This window comes from Cnephaeus nilssonii, assembly GCF_951640355.1.
Source record: "Cnephaeus nilssonii genome assembly, chromosome: 2".
In the NCBI taxonomy this organism is placed as follows: domain Eukaryota; kingdom Metazoa; phylum Chordata; class Mammalia; order Chiroptera; family Vespertilionidae; genus Cnephaeus; species Cnephaeus nilssonii.
In genome coordinates this window covers 69,842,129-69,858,237 of record NC_137073.1, presented here as the reverse complement: position 1 = coordinate 69,858,237, position 16,109 = coordinate 69,842,129, and positions in this window count along the sequence as shown.

The window sequence follows — 16,109 nt, the reverse complement described above, 5'->3', positions numbered from 1 at the left end:
TCTGAATGTCAGAAGAAGGCTTACCTTGAGCAATTCGGAAAACAGACTGGGAAGCAAGAAAATGGGCTTTGCATGCTGGGCTTTAGCCCATAATCTAATGAATATCTAATCATTGGGACATTGCTTAACTTATTTGGTTCTTAGTTCCTCCATCTATAAAATGGGGATAATTTCACTAATATCCACCACCCCACTGTGCAACCAAATGATATAATAGTTTTAAATGAACCTTAGCAATATAAAGGGGTACAGTTATTAATCATACAACAAGAATAATTGAGAGGCTTATTTGCACACTGCATGCATGTTAAGATTCACAGAACACTAAATATGTACATAGCCAGAAGTCAAATACTCATAAATCAAACATAGTGTAGTGAATTCTTTAAGGCACTATATAATTCAGCGCTAAATTTTGTGGTGGAGACTAAACGTGCTATAACATTTCAGAGGAGAAGATTGATGACAACTAGAATAGGAAGAGAAGGAGTCATAGAGCGAGTGAGGCTTACACTGGATTTTGAAGGCTGCAAAGGATACTCATATTATTGGGTTGTTTCAGGTGTCAATACAAGTTTCATTTGTAATTAAATGTTTATGATTATGTCCTAAGTCAGTGGTCGGCAAACCGCGGCTCGTGAGCCACATGCGGCTCTTTGGCCCCTTGAGTGTGGCTCTTCCACAAAATACCACGTGCGGGCGCGCACGTACGGTGCGATTGAAACTTCGTGGCCCATGTGCAGAAGTCGGTTTTCGGCCTGAGCGAGTCTATTTTGAAGAAGTGGCGTTACAACACTCAAGGGGCCAAAGGGCTGCATGTGGCTTCCGAGTCGCGGTTTGCCGACCACTGTCCTAAGTGGAGCACCAAACAGATTTAATTGGTTCCCAAACTTCATTTATTCATTCATCCAGCTGATACTTATTGACATCTATGCATGATAAGTACCTTGGTAAGTGCTAGGGATACGATGTCCATAACCTCAGGGAACTTTCCATAAAGAAGTTATTAAAAGATCTGAAAAACCTTTAGTTAAACAATATGCATGTGTGTTTAACTGAAGGCTTTTCAAGTATTTTAATATCCTTGAGTCAGGAAATATAGAGAAAATAGTGTATTAAGAGTTCTTTTACAGATGATTAATTGGACCCATTGTTTAAATTTAGAGATACTGCATCTAAAAAGTTGTCCAGGGGTTTAAGAAAAAGTATTATTGTGCATATTATATTGAAACATAATCTTTACACTCTTTAAACATAGATTTACCTTATGTTTCCTGACTTGTCAGACACTGAGTATAATAATTGTAGCCAATTTTCGGATTACAAAGATATTTAAAGGTATCCATGAACTCATCTAGTCTCACTCATTTCAACTACATGGGCTCTTTTTAATAAAAAAATTCCAAGCATCTATTCATTTTTGAGGGATTAAATGAGGAAGCAATTAAATGAAATGTTTTTAGAGTAGAAAAGTAAGATAGGTTTAAGAAAAATAGTCCCCCAGGAAAAAGAAAAAATACAGGTAAAAACATAAGAAGCCTGAACTAGATTCTTAAGAAAAATTGCTTTCCAAAAAATAACTTTCAAAGCTTTCCAAAAGGCATCTAGATTTCCCGAAGATGAATTATGCATGATAACATTTAAGGTGATATTCAGCTGCTTTTATACATTCATCTTCATGCATTAACAAACATATTAATTAAGCTTAGATTACTAAACTATTTTCTAATATTTTACTGTTTCTTCAGTAATTTTAGCTACTTTCAAGCATAAGTAGTATGCTCTAGAAATTCTTTTAAGAAGCTATTGTGCTTGAAAGCAGAATGCAGGGATACAGTCACTTTTTGTCTCTGCTTTTTGCTATAGCTGTAAGCTCTTTGCTTTAGCTTTCTTCATATCAATGACTTATGTTTCCAGAATGTAACAATCCCCACTTAACAAATGCTAATAGTAATGATGTTATGGCAAATACATCTAAAAAGCCCAACAAATCAGACCAAACCCAAACAAGGACAATAACAAATAAAGCTCCCACCTACTGAGCCTGAAGATAGAGTGGGAGACTAGTAAGCAAATGAATGCTCATTAGAAGGAGAATAAACACTATTGTGTAGACTAAAAATAATATCCCAACTACTGTTTCTGAGGGCTCAGAGAGTGCACTAGGTGAGTAAACTTCTGGAGGGAAATGCGAAGTGTGCACACCTTTGCTACCTTGCTTCCAACATGGCCACCCCAGCTTTGTGCCAGTAGACCTCAGTTGGAACTACCCAAATAACCAGTAGTAGAGGTCTAGATTAATAAGTCATTGTACACCCAGACAGAAACTTAAATTAAAAAAAAATGTTCTGTGAAATAGGTATTTCATGAAAAATAAGTTATTTTATTTAGTATTGCTATATTGTTATATTAATAGCATTAGTGTTCAGTGTTCTAATAATTTTACTCAGTAAACACTGAGTAAAACATACAGGAATACTTAGAAAAGTTACTATGCTAAAGTATGTTATGAATTTTCAAAGAAGGGTTAGTATTTAATGTTTATAGAATCAGGGAATTCTTTTTGTAAGACATAGTTAATGGAGTTAGCTCTCTGAGAAACAAATTTGGATTCTCTGCTTTCTACCATATAACCTCCCCTTTTAATTCTGTGTTCCTCAGTTATGAAATGATATTTTTTGAAGCTAAAAAATGATCATAAAACATTGCATGTGGTGTAGTATTTTTGTTATTTTATGCATTTGTAAGTGTATGAAAATATTAAAATATGTGTATATACACATTAATGGGAAAATATGTAAACAAAAATGCCTAGGAAGCTACATATCAAAATTTTTCAGTGGTTATCTCAGAAGAGTGGCATAACTAGTAATATTTTTTCATTATTATATTAGTTTCCCTGTGAAGTATATGCATTGAAGCAAGAATTTCATATTTATAATGTTTTTTAAAGGATCATTTTCAAGAGGATAGCATATAAAGATTAGAAAGTTGGGAAGTATGGGCTTAAATCTGCGATGTAGAGCCTGGCAATAGAAGAGGCCCATAAGAAACAAGGCCAGGATTAAGGAAACTTGGGGGCATTAGGAGAGCAGGCATCTTTAGATGAGGATGTCAGAGGGGAAGCTGTATCTCTTACAGGAAATTTACAACCGTTTCACATTGGAACAGTAGTTTAGGTGTACCCTTTGGTGAACCGGACCTGGCTTGTATCATCCAGCACAGGGCCAACTGTGTGTGCCTCTTGCCAAGTACACATTCAGTGACATTACATTAGTAACTTGAAATTGACCATGGAAATTGGGAAACTATAAATCAGGGATCCCACACCTCCAATCCAGAGAGTCAAGAGTTAAACACCATCAGTACTGGCCATGCACCCCAAATAATGCTTTTTTTATTTAAATCTGAGAGAGAGAGAGAGAGAGAGAGAGAGAGAGAGAGAGAGAGAGAGAGATTATGTGAAAGAGACACACTGATTGGTTGCCTCCCACATGCACCCTGACCAAGGCAGGGAACAAACCAAAACCCAGGTAACGTGCTCTTGATCGGGAATCAAATCTGCGAACCTTTGGTGTCCGGGCTGATGCTCTAACTATTGAGTACACTGACCAGACAAGAATGCTTTTCTTATTGTTATCCAATACATACCTCCCTCCAATGGTAATCCACATCTGCTTGCACTAGTTATAGTCTTTAAGGGAAATGATTAGGTTAACTTAGTGATTTCAAGTTGACAAAGCAGTTTTAAGAAAAAAAAATTTGAGGCATCTTATATCTGCTGAATGTAGAGATATTTTTGGTCCATCTTCACTCCTGCCAGCCAGCCAGCCAGCCAGCATTATAACCCTGGGAAGTGAAAGAGTGAGGAGTTATTTAGCACAGACTAATCACCGTGTATATTTCAACCTGGAATACCTAAGGGAGCTAATAGGGTTTTGTTTTTGTTTTTTTCAGTTGGCTTCAATTCACAACCTGTGAATTGACTCTAATTTTATATTCAGGTTATTTCCATGGCCAGAGCTATTCATGTTATTTCTAATTTGGTGTTAAAATTGGTTTTTAAACTACTAAAAAATAATCTGAAAACATTTTAAGAAAACAATTCGATTTACAATAGCACCAAAAAGAATAAAATACTTAGGAATTAATTTAACTGAGAAGGTGAAGGACTTGGACATTGAAAAATCAAAGATATTACTGAAAATAAATTAAAGTAGGCAGATAAATGGGAAGACATTTTGTGTTTATGAAACCAGAAAAGTCGGCGTTCCTGCTGCCCGTCACTCCCAGAACCAATAAGGAGAGACAGGATTGAATCATTTTTTATTATATATATATATTTGATTTCAGAGACGAAGGAAGAGGGAGAGAGAGATAAAAACATCAATGATGAGAGACAATCATTGATCAGCTGTCTCCTGCATGCCCTCCACTGAGGATGGAGCCCACAACCCAGGCAGGTGCCCTTGACTGGAATCAAACCCGGGACCCTTCAGTCCACAGGCTCAAGCTCTATCCACTGAGCCAAACCAGCCAGAGCACGGATTGAATCTTTATGGCACTTTATTCAGATGGCCTGCGCTCTGAGAAGAGGGAGGGTTATGCAACCTAAAAAGGACATCTGACATCTCATCTCAAGCCGACCCTTTTCATAAGGAGAAGAAAAGTGTAGGTAACCGGTTTGGAACTCAGGGAGAAGGCTAATCAGATAAAAGCTGCAGTCTGTAGATGTTTCTAGCATCCCTTCATCTGCTGACTGGTGATTCTTTATCTGCACCCGCGCTGTGGATGTTCTCTCCCTGGAGCTACCTTCGTCACCTGCAGTCCTCCTGGGGCACAAAAGTCAATTGCTTCCCGGGCTGCTAAAGTCTGGGCTGGTCCAGTCATGCCTTCCAGCCCCTGGAACAAGAGCTTTCTTTATGCATTAATCACCAAGCCTGTTGGTAGCTATATATCTAAAACTAAAAAAGTTTAATTTCTTGAGTTCCCCATCAGACTTAATATTATTAAGATGTTGATTCTATCCAAAGCAAGCTACAGATTTAAGGCAATCCCTATAAAAATTCCAATGACATTTTTTACAGAAATGGAGAAGTCTATGCTAAAATTGGTTGGAATCTCAAGGAATCCCAAATAGCCAAGAAAAAAAAAATTCTGAAAATGAAGAACAAAGCTGGAAGACTCATAATTTCTGATTTTAAAACTTACTAGAGCCCAGCTGGCATGGCTCAGTGGTTGAGCGTCGACCTATGAACCAGAAGATCACAGTTCGATTCCCAGTCAGGGCACATGCCCAGGTTGCAGGCTCGATCCCCAGTGTGGAGCGTGCAGGAGGCATCCGATCAATGATTCTCTCTCATCATTGATATTTCTAGCTCCTTTTCCCTCTCCCTTCCTCTCTGAAATCAATAAAAGCAAACAAACAAACAAAAAAAAACCTACAAAGCCACAGTAATCAAAACAGTACGGTACTGGCATAAAGCTAGACTCTTCAATTATCTGAGGTGTGTAGAATACTCAAAATCATAAGGACAGAAGGTAGAATGGTGGCAGCCAGGGGCTAGGACAGAGGAATGAGGAGTTATGGTTAATGCTTAAAGAATTTCAGTTTTGCAAGATGAAAAGAGTTCCAGAGATGGATGGTGGTGATGGTTGCACAATAATATGAATGTACTTAATACCACCGAATCATATTTAAAGTGATAAATGTTATGATATGTGCATTTTACCACAATAAAAAGTGGAAAAATACTAAAATATTGATTTTCCAATAATTATAAAACATTGAGTTGATAGTTTTTAAAGTCTTTGGCCTACACAACTTAAGGTTTGTCTCCTTTTTCACTCTTCACTATTATTTTTGTTTTGCCTTACTTAGGGCTGTAGGTATCAAAAACTTTAATGTTTAAAGCTCTTGAGAAGTGGGCACATTTCTCTTCGGGTCTAGTACATAGTGAGGGTATTTCACCTCCCCAGTTTCATCCCCGTCTGAACCGGCATTGGAGGAATTTACTGTAAATGAGCACCTTGTAGTGGGGCCTCCTCTTTGCCTTGGGACACTCCCCACCTGGGCGAGGCTCCCCCAGAGACTGCTCAAGCTTCTGGGAACCATTCACTTCCACTTCCCTCCTCCACCACCTCAGATGTGTGTACATCAGTTGTTTCACCCCCAGGCTAGAATAATTTTTTTCCTCTGAATTGGCTTTTGAAATGATGTAGTGGTGGATAACATAAAGGAAATGGGTATTTAAAATGTGCACTAATTAGAACACTCAGATCCCTTCTGACTTCCCAAGCACTGATAACCAGTGGCCCAGATAAGAATGTGTCAGGGGCTGACCTTCCTTTTGGGTTGTGGGAAGACTGCATTAAGCTTGCACAAAGCCAGGAAATACTCTCTTAACAAATGAAGCACCCCGTTGACACCAGAAAAGATGCAAAGCATAAGGTGGTATGTCTTAATCAGCCAGCAGAGTTCCTAAGGCAAGCAGGTTCTCTAAAAATCCAATTTAATGAGAGAGTTGCTTGATGAACCTCACCAGAGGCAAAGTAGTGTAAAGTGAAAATTCCTTAGAAGTAGCTTTCGCAATTCAGCTTAGGTGTAATTGGGTTTCTAAGTTACCCAGACCGAATCAACAAGCATCTTCATTTGTTAAGTTCTTTCAATTGACTGGGTGCAGCACTACGCAACTCTCTACTCCACTGTCTTCTCTGGTGCTAATGTGCAAGTAGTATGAAATCAGCAAACTGGCCATGCAAAAGGGATGCATGTCCCTTGCTTCTCTTCTCCCCAAACCAATATTGCATCTTCTGATGTTCAGTGTACTTTGTAATAGAGATCCAACATCCACATGTAACACAATATAAATAGTAGACTAATCATTTGGTGTCCATTGGAAACCGAACTATTAGAAGGCATGAAATATGACTGCAATTTCACTTAACGATCACAACTTTCTTGACCTACTTGGCCAATTGAACTGTTCACACCATACGAATGAAGGCTTGCAAGACTTCACACTTGTGGCCAAGATGGGATAGAAGGGCCTAGATCTCTCCTCCTCCAGAAGCACTGGAAAACTGGACAAAATATATGACACAGTGGCTTTCAAGTGACTGGACATTGGGCAGGAAAGAATAGTGATACCTGATGGACAGGAAATAAACAAGGGTCCAGTTCACTGGGTCCAGTTCACTGCCTTGAGAGCATTTCCAAGCCATGGGGCCAACTGCCCAGGCCACGGAGGACCTGACACTCTCAGGCACTGCCGGTGGTCATATAAAACGCTCAGTGACTTTGGGAAACAATTTAGCAGTTTCTTAGAAAAGTTAAACATATACCTACCATCAGATCCAGCCATTCCACTCCTAGTTATTTACCCAAGAGAATGAAAACATATGTCCTTAGAAAGATCTGTATGCAACTATTCATAGCATCTTTATTTGTAATGGCTAAAACTCTGGAAACAACCCAAATGTCCATCAAGAGATGAGTGGATAAACACACTGTGATATAATACATACCATGGAATACGCCTCGGCAATAAAAAGGAATGAACTGTTGATACTCACAACAGCGTGGATAAATCTCCAAGAAAGGAGCCAGACAAAATAAAGTACATATTGACTCCATTTATGTAAAATTCTAGAAAATATACATTAATCTATAGCGACAGAAAGATTAGTGGTTGACTGGGGGTGGGGATGGAGGAAGGGCAGGATTACACAGTGACACAATGACTATTTTGGAGATAATAAATATGTTCATTGTTTTTACTATATAATGGTGTCATGGGTGTATACATACACCAAAAATTGTCAAAATATATTGTAAACGTTTAATATGTGAAGCTTATTGTATGTCACTTAAAATATTTTTTAAATGTACAAAATTATGGTAAAATAGCATAAAATTTACCATTTTAATAATGTTGAACTATACAGTTCAGTGACATAAAGTACATTCATATCATTATGCAACCATTGAAAGAATATTTTTCATCTTGCAACTCTGTACCCATCAATATATTTGTCAGTCATATCTCAATAAAACTGTAGGATGAGGAGGAGTAGGAAGGGAGAGGAGGAGGAAGAGCAGGACAAGAAGGAGGAGGAGGGAAAACCACTACAAAATGAGGATTTTCCCTCAGCTTTTTGAAAGGCAAATAGATTGCTAGCCTGATACCTGGTCATTTACAAGAGCTGCTCCCATGTGCTAGGGCCTAGGCCTTGGGCTGAGTCCCCCTTAGGTAAGTAGTGTTATAATCTCCCTAGTTTACGCATCAGTAGATTGAGGACTTCTTTTGGGGAAGAGAGTAGAATTAAATCACTGTTTCAGATTATTTAGCTAGTAAAGTGGTGAAGCCATGTTTCAAACCTAGGCAGTCTATTGCTATTTCAACCTTTGTATGTCCATGGATAATTTTTTATTTAATCTTTATTGTTGAAAATATTACAGAAGTCTCCTTTTCCCTCCCATTGACCTCTTCTAGTCCATATCTGCACCCTCCCCCGCCAGTCCTTCACCACGCTATTGTCTGTGCCTGAGGGTTATGCATATATTCATACAAGTTCTTTGGTTGATCTCTTCCCACCCACCCACCTATCCACTCACCACCCCTTCCCTCTGAGATTCCACAGACTGCCCCATGCTTCTGTGTCTCTGGATCTATTTTGTTCATCAGTTTATATTGTTCTTTAGATTCCACATATGAGTGAGATCATGTGATACTTGTCTTTCTCTGACTGGCTTATTGTGCTTAGTATACTCATGAATGATTTTTTAATGATGAAATATGTGCACTAATTATTTTACTTCATTTTGAGAAGGAAACAAAAACATCTTTGCTATAGAAACTAGGTGTGTTCTTTCTCATCATTCGTTTTTATTTTTCATCAAGTAGTTTTTTAGGATATTTAGGTATCAAGCACTGCTCCAAAATTTTGAGATACAAGTAAGGGGAAACAAACAAACAAACAAACAAACAAACAAACAAACAAAGTAATGGTCCTTGCTTTTAAAGTCTCATGCAATTATGTAATCCATGAACTGTAGCATTGCTGGGATAAATGTAATAACGGAAGTACATGTAATTTACGGTAGCTACCTCTTTTGAGAGGCAGCAGAGGAGGTGAGGTTGGGGTACATCAGGGAGGTCACTTTAGAAAAACTCCATGGAGTACCAAAGCTTAATCCAGGTCTTGAAATTTGGGTCACTTTTTTCGCCCAGATAACCAAAGGTGGGAGCAGGGAAAGAAGTCTACAGGTTATGAAACAACCTATATGAAGGCAAGCAGGATGCTATAAAAGAGCAGATGTTTTCAAAGGTAGAAGCCACAGGGAAATTAACTTCTAAGTCAATTTATTATAAGAAAAATAATTGATTTGGAAATTTCTGGAACATTAAAAGTGTTCATTAGGAGTGCATTAGGCTATTGTAATTTCCAGAAGTAACAAAACATAAACCCCATCGTGCTTTGTGGACTAGAAGTAACAAAAATAGATGAACTTGAGGAGGTTAGCAGCGATATACATGTCAGGGCACAGTGTGTGTGACCTAGGGTTGCTAAGTGCCTGGTATCTCTAAGTGGTGTATCAGTAAAATGAAAATAATTTGGGTCTGGACTAAACTTTTCCTGGTAAGCTAAGTGTTACATGGCAACAAGACCACCTCAAATGAACTGATGTTTATTAAACATGCTTTATAAGCTTTACACTTCATGAAAATGTAATAAACTACTTTTCTAAATCCCACTTTCTCTTCATGTAAGAACATTTGAAATGCAAACATTTTAATGTTCATTTTTCCTATAAGGAGTCCTATTCTAATGAAATCACTGTCTTACTTTTGTTGGAAAATTTTCTCTATAATTTTTAGTACTGTATAAACAGAGATTTCTTAGCTATCTTTTAAAATAATCCCTGGTTTTATTTTTATAGATTATTGACCCAATTTGTAAACATTGCATTGGCTTTGGAGAAACCTCCAAAGACAGTTTTTTTTCTCCCTTTTCTTAAAGGCCAGAATTTCCTGAAGATTCTGAAGCTTCAGATCATGTTTGTTTTGACTACCTCTGGGACTGATAGGAGTCTGAGAACATGGGCAAAGTTATTACAAAAAGTCCTACTGAGCCGATTTCAAGAACATTTCTATCTGTGAGGGCTCAAACCCAAGGCTGATGCTATCGAGTTGTGTTACTTTGAAGCATGGTTGGGGGGGGGGGGGGAGGGGAGAGGAAGGTAAAAAGAAGCTTTTAATTGAACAAGCAATGGAACAAAACAGCAATTGATTCTTCTGTGTTCATTAGTAAAAAACTGCATGAGGTATAAGACAAATTATCAAAATCAAAATAAAATGTCCCCAGAACAGTGTTTATCAGAACGTCCAGGATGGTAAGGATTTGCAGAGCACTTAACTAAGTCAGAGGCCACTTAAGTGTGATAAGTAGTTTTGCCACACACTCTCCCCGCCGCCACCCCCTAATTTTGTTTTTAAGAGAGTGGAGGCTGGGCAGTCCATGTTCTGTTCAGCTTCAGCTTAGTAAAGAGAGGGGGGAAAAGTGGCCCCTTCCCCAAAGAGCAACAACGCCCTGGGAAGTTACAGTGTACCTGTTCTTTGGAAATTTCAGAAGCAGCCTTTTCCTTGAAGGGTGATTGATACTCAGCCTCAAGAATTTTTTAAACATTCAATATCTGACTATTTAGATACTGGCCTCTTTCCCCTTCGATTGCCAAATAAAGCAATGACAACAGCCAACACAATTGCTGTCTGGTGTGAATGCATCAAAATGATACCCATTCTTTTCTTCAGATCGACAAAATATATATATATATATTTTTGGTATGCCACAGAAGTTTAGTAATCAGTTTATGTGTGCCATAAGAAAAAAGGTTGAAAATCGCTGTCCTAGAGTACATTATGCTTTGTACCAGATGGTATCTCAGGTCTGACAAGAAGAAAAACATTCATCACACTAAATCCACACCGTTATGCTCTCATAAGACATATCTGAGCTTGCGTGCTGTAATCTGGCTCTTGTTCTCTGTGCCTCAGCCCCTTTCTCTCACCTCTTCCAAAACACGTGGCAATAGATGACTGTACAAGACTAATACGGTACAGTGTACAGGGAAGGAGCAGTGGGAATCGATCATATCCTGGTCAACAGTTGGTGGCTATTATTTCTATTATTGTCATTATGTTTATGCTCTCATATTGTCAATATGTTTTCATATTTGGCGAAGGAAAGAGAAGTTTAAAACAAGCACCTTTGAGGCTGTAGCATCTTTTGTATCTTTTGGATGAATGCTTCCTGGAAAGCAAAATGTCTTGGTCTCCATAACAGAGAGATCATTTCATGATTAGATTTGTCTCCAAACTAGAAGTTAGAAATCAATGGCCAGCCTTGTGCATTTACTTTGTCAAATGAGAACATCCTTTAAAAAAAATCTAATGGTGGTTGTCCTATTCAATTTAAAAACGACTGCTGGCTGCGAACTTTTTGAATGTAACTTTACCCAGCATTTTAACTTGAAATTGTTCCCAAATCATTATTTCAAGATGGCCACAGCACTGCCCCATGGTAGCCACCAGCCACCATGGGAGCCCAGCACCCCCAGGAGTCTTCCCCACAGGCCACAGGGGGAGTCACGTCTAGCCCTCAGAGGGGGATGGAGGCCATCTCTGCCTTGCAAATGCAAAGCGAATTTTTAAGCAATAAGGGAGCAGTTGAAAGCCCTCTACTAATTACAACTTGTGGTATAGTAGATAGAGCAGTTTATGTTTATGGTAATACAGCACTAGTTATGGGTAGGACAACATCTGAATCAATAAAGAATACTTGCTGTTAAGACTATTCCATTTCCTATGGAACATACTTGCACAAGGGGGGAAAAAAAAAAGACTTTTCAAGGAAGGGAAAAACTGTTGTGAATTAAAACTATGAATCCCAGGGCGTTTTTAAAAAGAACCTGTTAGGTCTGTGGAGGTACAATTCAATTTTGCAGTGGTTAGTATTATGCACATGTGTTTTAGAACAACTAGCAGATAATAATAGAATGTTGTTATGGTTTACTTAAATACAAAATTTTGACACTATTTTTATTAAGGCTGCAGAGTTGATATGAGATATCCTACTGATAAAAATGATACTTTGTACTTGTTTCCTTATTGAAAATTAATTATTTCAATTATCACTCAACTGCATCTCCCAGCAATTTTAAGTGCAGAAAATCAAATTGGACCCTTAAAATAAAATGAATTCTAAAATACCAAATGTTTTAAATAAACTAAATGTGAATCCTATATCTAATCTTTCTTTTATAAAAAAAGTCTCGCCATTGAGGTCAAAATTGGACCTCCCAAATGGAGTTACTGTATACCTATTTCCATCCTCAAACCACACATTTGATTCACAAATCAAGTAATTATGAGTACAAAGGGATCTTGGGAAGTGCAATCACTTCATTGGGACATGTAAGGGAAATATGGATGCTCAATTTCCATCTTAATGCATGCAAATGATAGACCCACACACAGGCTTCATAACTGCCCCTGTGCAGGGCCTGGCACTTGGCTATTGGATTTAAGGAGTTACTATATCCTGTTCCTTTGTAGCCAATTCCCTTTTTCTTTAAATTTATTACTTTTAAGTAAGTAAATATTCTAGTACTTAACATATTTTTACCTTTGCCTAAGAAGGTTGATGTGCTACTGTATTTCATATTATACTGAAACTGGCAAATTATCCGTTTTCCACTCTATAATCTTTATAGGGCTTTGGATCTAGGATATACTAAAGGTATGGCCAAACCTCCTTGAGAGTTCTTGTCCGCATCTAGGAAATGGGACTGTTTTCAGGGCTGCCATGTACAGTACAGAGGTTGTGCTGTACAAGGCAGAGGTTGTGTGCACTGTAAAATGTGAAAGATGCTTGCATAATTGTACACAGCAACTCAATGGTATGGGTTACCCCCAAACCCCAATAAAGGTTCTGGGTCAGGCTCTGCTTTCATACCTCTTCTGGCCCCTGACTGTCCCTGGCCCTTCTGCATATGGCCCTACGTGGCATGCTGTGCTTCTATTTCTAGGGATCTGTGAATCCCTAGATGATGATCATTTCCGTGTCTGCTGTCTTACCAAGCCTGATTAAAACAAATCCTGGGTATATTTTTAACATAGGGAGCAACTGGAAGTCTCTGCCAGAGGGCCTATTAATATTTTCCACATAGACTACACAGGGACAGTTCAAGGATTAAGTAAACTAGGGATTACTAATTTTGTGACTTCATAAACATTAACTTTGAAAATACTAATATTCTACCCAAATGTAAAGACAGTTATGCAATCCGAGAGTAGACCTTTAATATGATAATTTCAAACCTTAATGTTCCTTGTGTCCTATAGTTGGAATTAACATCCCTCACCACAAACTTTTATTCTGATTTAGGAAACTGTAAAAGAAATGGCTGGGGTTGAGGTGTGGAAGGTGAAATCTGATCCCAATGTTTGGTGGATTTTCCAAATTTTAGATACTTGCCAGGGAGTCTTCCTTTCTTCATTTTGAGTGTTGGTGGGGAAGACAATGATCAAAATTTCTACCACAGATTATTGAAATTTTACTTGGGTCCCTTTAGGAAATAATTCCTAATCATTATCAAGTTCCTGGCTGTTCCTCAGGTGTGAGTACTGTGAAATCTGCTCCCCACTTCTTTCCCCTCCAAAATGCAATAGTCTTGGCCACCATAGGTATTCTTTTCTATCTTATTTACAGCCTCATGTGGCAGTTTCACATTGTTCTTTTAGATTCAGAATGCATTGTCTCAAGATACCAAATTCTGTGGAGCCTACTGATGGAGGATGTGCAGGGTCGACAGAGTGGTTGTTCCAGACCCCTTAGGCAAATGCCACCACTGTTGCCACTGGGATGCTGGTGATGTGGATCCCTCCACCACAAGGGGAAAGTTGACTTTCTTAGCCCCTGTAACGGGGGCTCCAGTGGAGTCAGGGCTGCTGGCGGCATGTGGTGAGCTCAGATGGCTCAAGGGAGGGAGCTGGGCGGGAAGGGGGCTTCTTGCCTGTCTGCCACATTTTGGTCTCAGTCTTCCTTGTTTCTTCAGAAATTCTCATGTACCAGTCCCCTTCCTTTCTTGAACTCTTCCTGTCATTGCTTCTTCCCCTTCCTAAGCCTCTGGGAGAACACATTGGCCTCTTGAGGATTCATAAGGGTGTTTACTGATAGGAAATAAAAGAAGAAGAAGAAAAGGAAAGAGTAGATAGAGGGGATAAACTTTTGCTTGCTTGCCATCAGCCTTCCCTTTGAACATTTAAACGTGTGGGGACAATCTTAGGATCCTTCCGGTGGAATTCAGCCCCAAGACCATGTTTGTTTGGCCTATTTAATGTTTTAAGAGTTGTAAGCACTGAACCAACAGTCCCACCTCACCAGTGGCTGGAACTAAGTAGCAGTGGGCTCTCTTGCTTACCACACTCCTCACCATTCTCTATTGTTAATTCTTTGCCTGTTTCACTCTTTTATGGTATCCGCATGACCTTGGTAATGCAGTTGAGTTTGCCACATTTTTTGAAGCAGAAAGTATGTTTTATTCCTATTTCTACCTCTATTCTCTATCGATATTCTCAGGACATAGAAAACACTTGACAGATGTAGGCATTCCATGTCTGTTCAACACATACTTTAGCACCTAGCCTGGACCAGGCATGGGCTAAGGAACCGCATGTATCATCACGGGAGCTTCCACCAGTGACCACAAGTCTGAAGTAAGATGACTTTGCATTAGATACATTTACAGCCTTTTTGTTCTTTAATTTCCATAAATGTAAGGTTCATTTATGATTCTCAGGACAAGAGTTTTCAAGCCTCATTTGGCTGGTTCTTCCTAGGAGTGGAGGTGTATGTGAGGGAGCCAAACCAGATCTGTGTGGGAGAAGAGGCACTGAGATTCAGGCTGAGGATCCTGCTGAGGGGGCAGTCCTGGGTGCTGGGCTGGGAAGATGCCCTGGGAAGGGGGGAGGAGCCACTGAACAGGTTCACACTCCTCCCTGATATGCTAGGATTTGCCACCTCATCTTGTCTCTAAGGTAGGAAACCTGTTGTAGCCAGTCCCACAATCCTAGTCAGCCTTGGTGGTGACTACAAGATTGGGAATTATGGCATACGTGATGATGCCCCGCTTGTATTTTCTTCAATTTCTTTCTATGGTGTCTATCAGTTCTCAGTGCATAGGTCTTTCACTTTCTTGGTTAAATTTATTCCTAAGTATTGTATTGTTTCACTGCTACTGTAAATGGGATTGCCTTCTTTAGTTCTTTTTTAGATAGTTGTTATTGTATAGAAATGCAAATGATTTTTGTATGTTGATTTTGTAGCCTGAACCAGTACTGCATTTATCAGGTCGAACAATTTTTTTGTGAGGTCTTTAGGATTTTCTTTGTATAAGATCATGTCATCAGCAAACAAAGACAATTTTTCTTTCTTTCTGATTTGAACGTCTTTTAGTTCCTTTTTCTTCCCTAATTGCTCTGGCCAGGACTTCTAATATTATCAAGAGTGGGCACCTTTGTCTTGTTTCTGATCTTTGTGGGTAATCCTTCAACCTTTCACCATTCAGTATGATTTTTAGCTCTGGGCTTGTCATATATGGCCTTTTTATTCTGTTCAGAGTAGAATGGTGATTGTCAGGGACTGAAGATGTGGGGGAAATAGGGAGATGTTGATCAAAGGGTACAAACTTTCAGTTATAAGATGAGTGAGCTCCAGAGATCTAATGTACCGCATGGTGACTATGGTTAACAATACCGTATTATATACTTGAAAGCAGCTCTGAGAGTAGAACTTTAATGTTCTCACCAAAACAACAACAAAAAGGTAATTGTGTGAGGCAAAGGATGTCGTAAACAACTTATATTGTGGTAAACATTTCACAATATATACATGTATTAAATTATCACGTTTACACTGTAAACTTACACAATGTCATATGTTAATTATATCTCAATAAAATGGGGGGGGGATAGATAGGGGAGGGAGGAGGCAGCTACCACTAAAGAGAAAAAAAAGACAAAAAGGCCTCAAAGGTGTCACAGAAA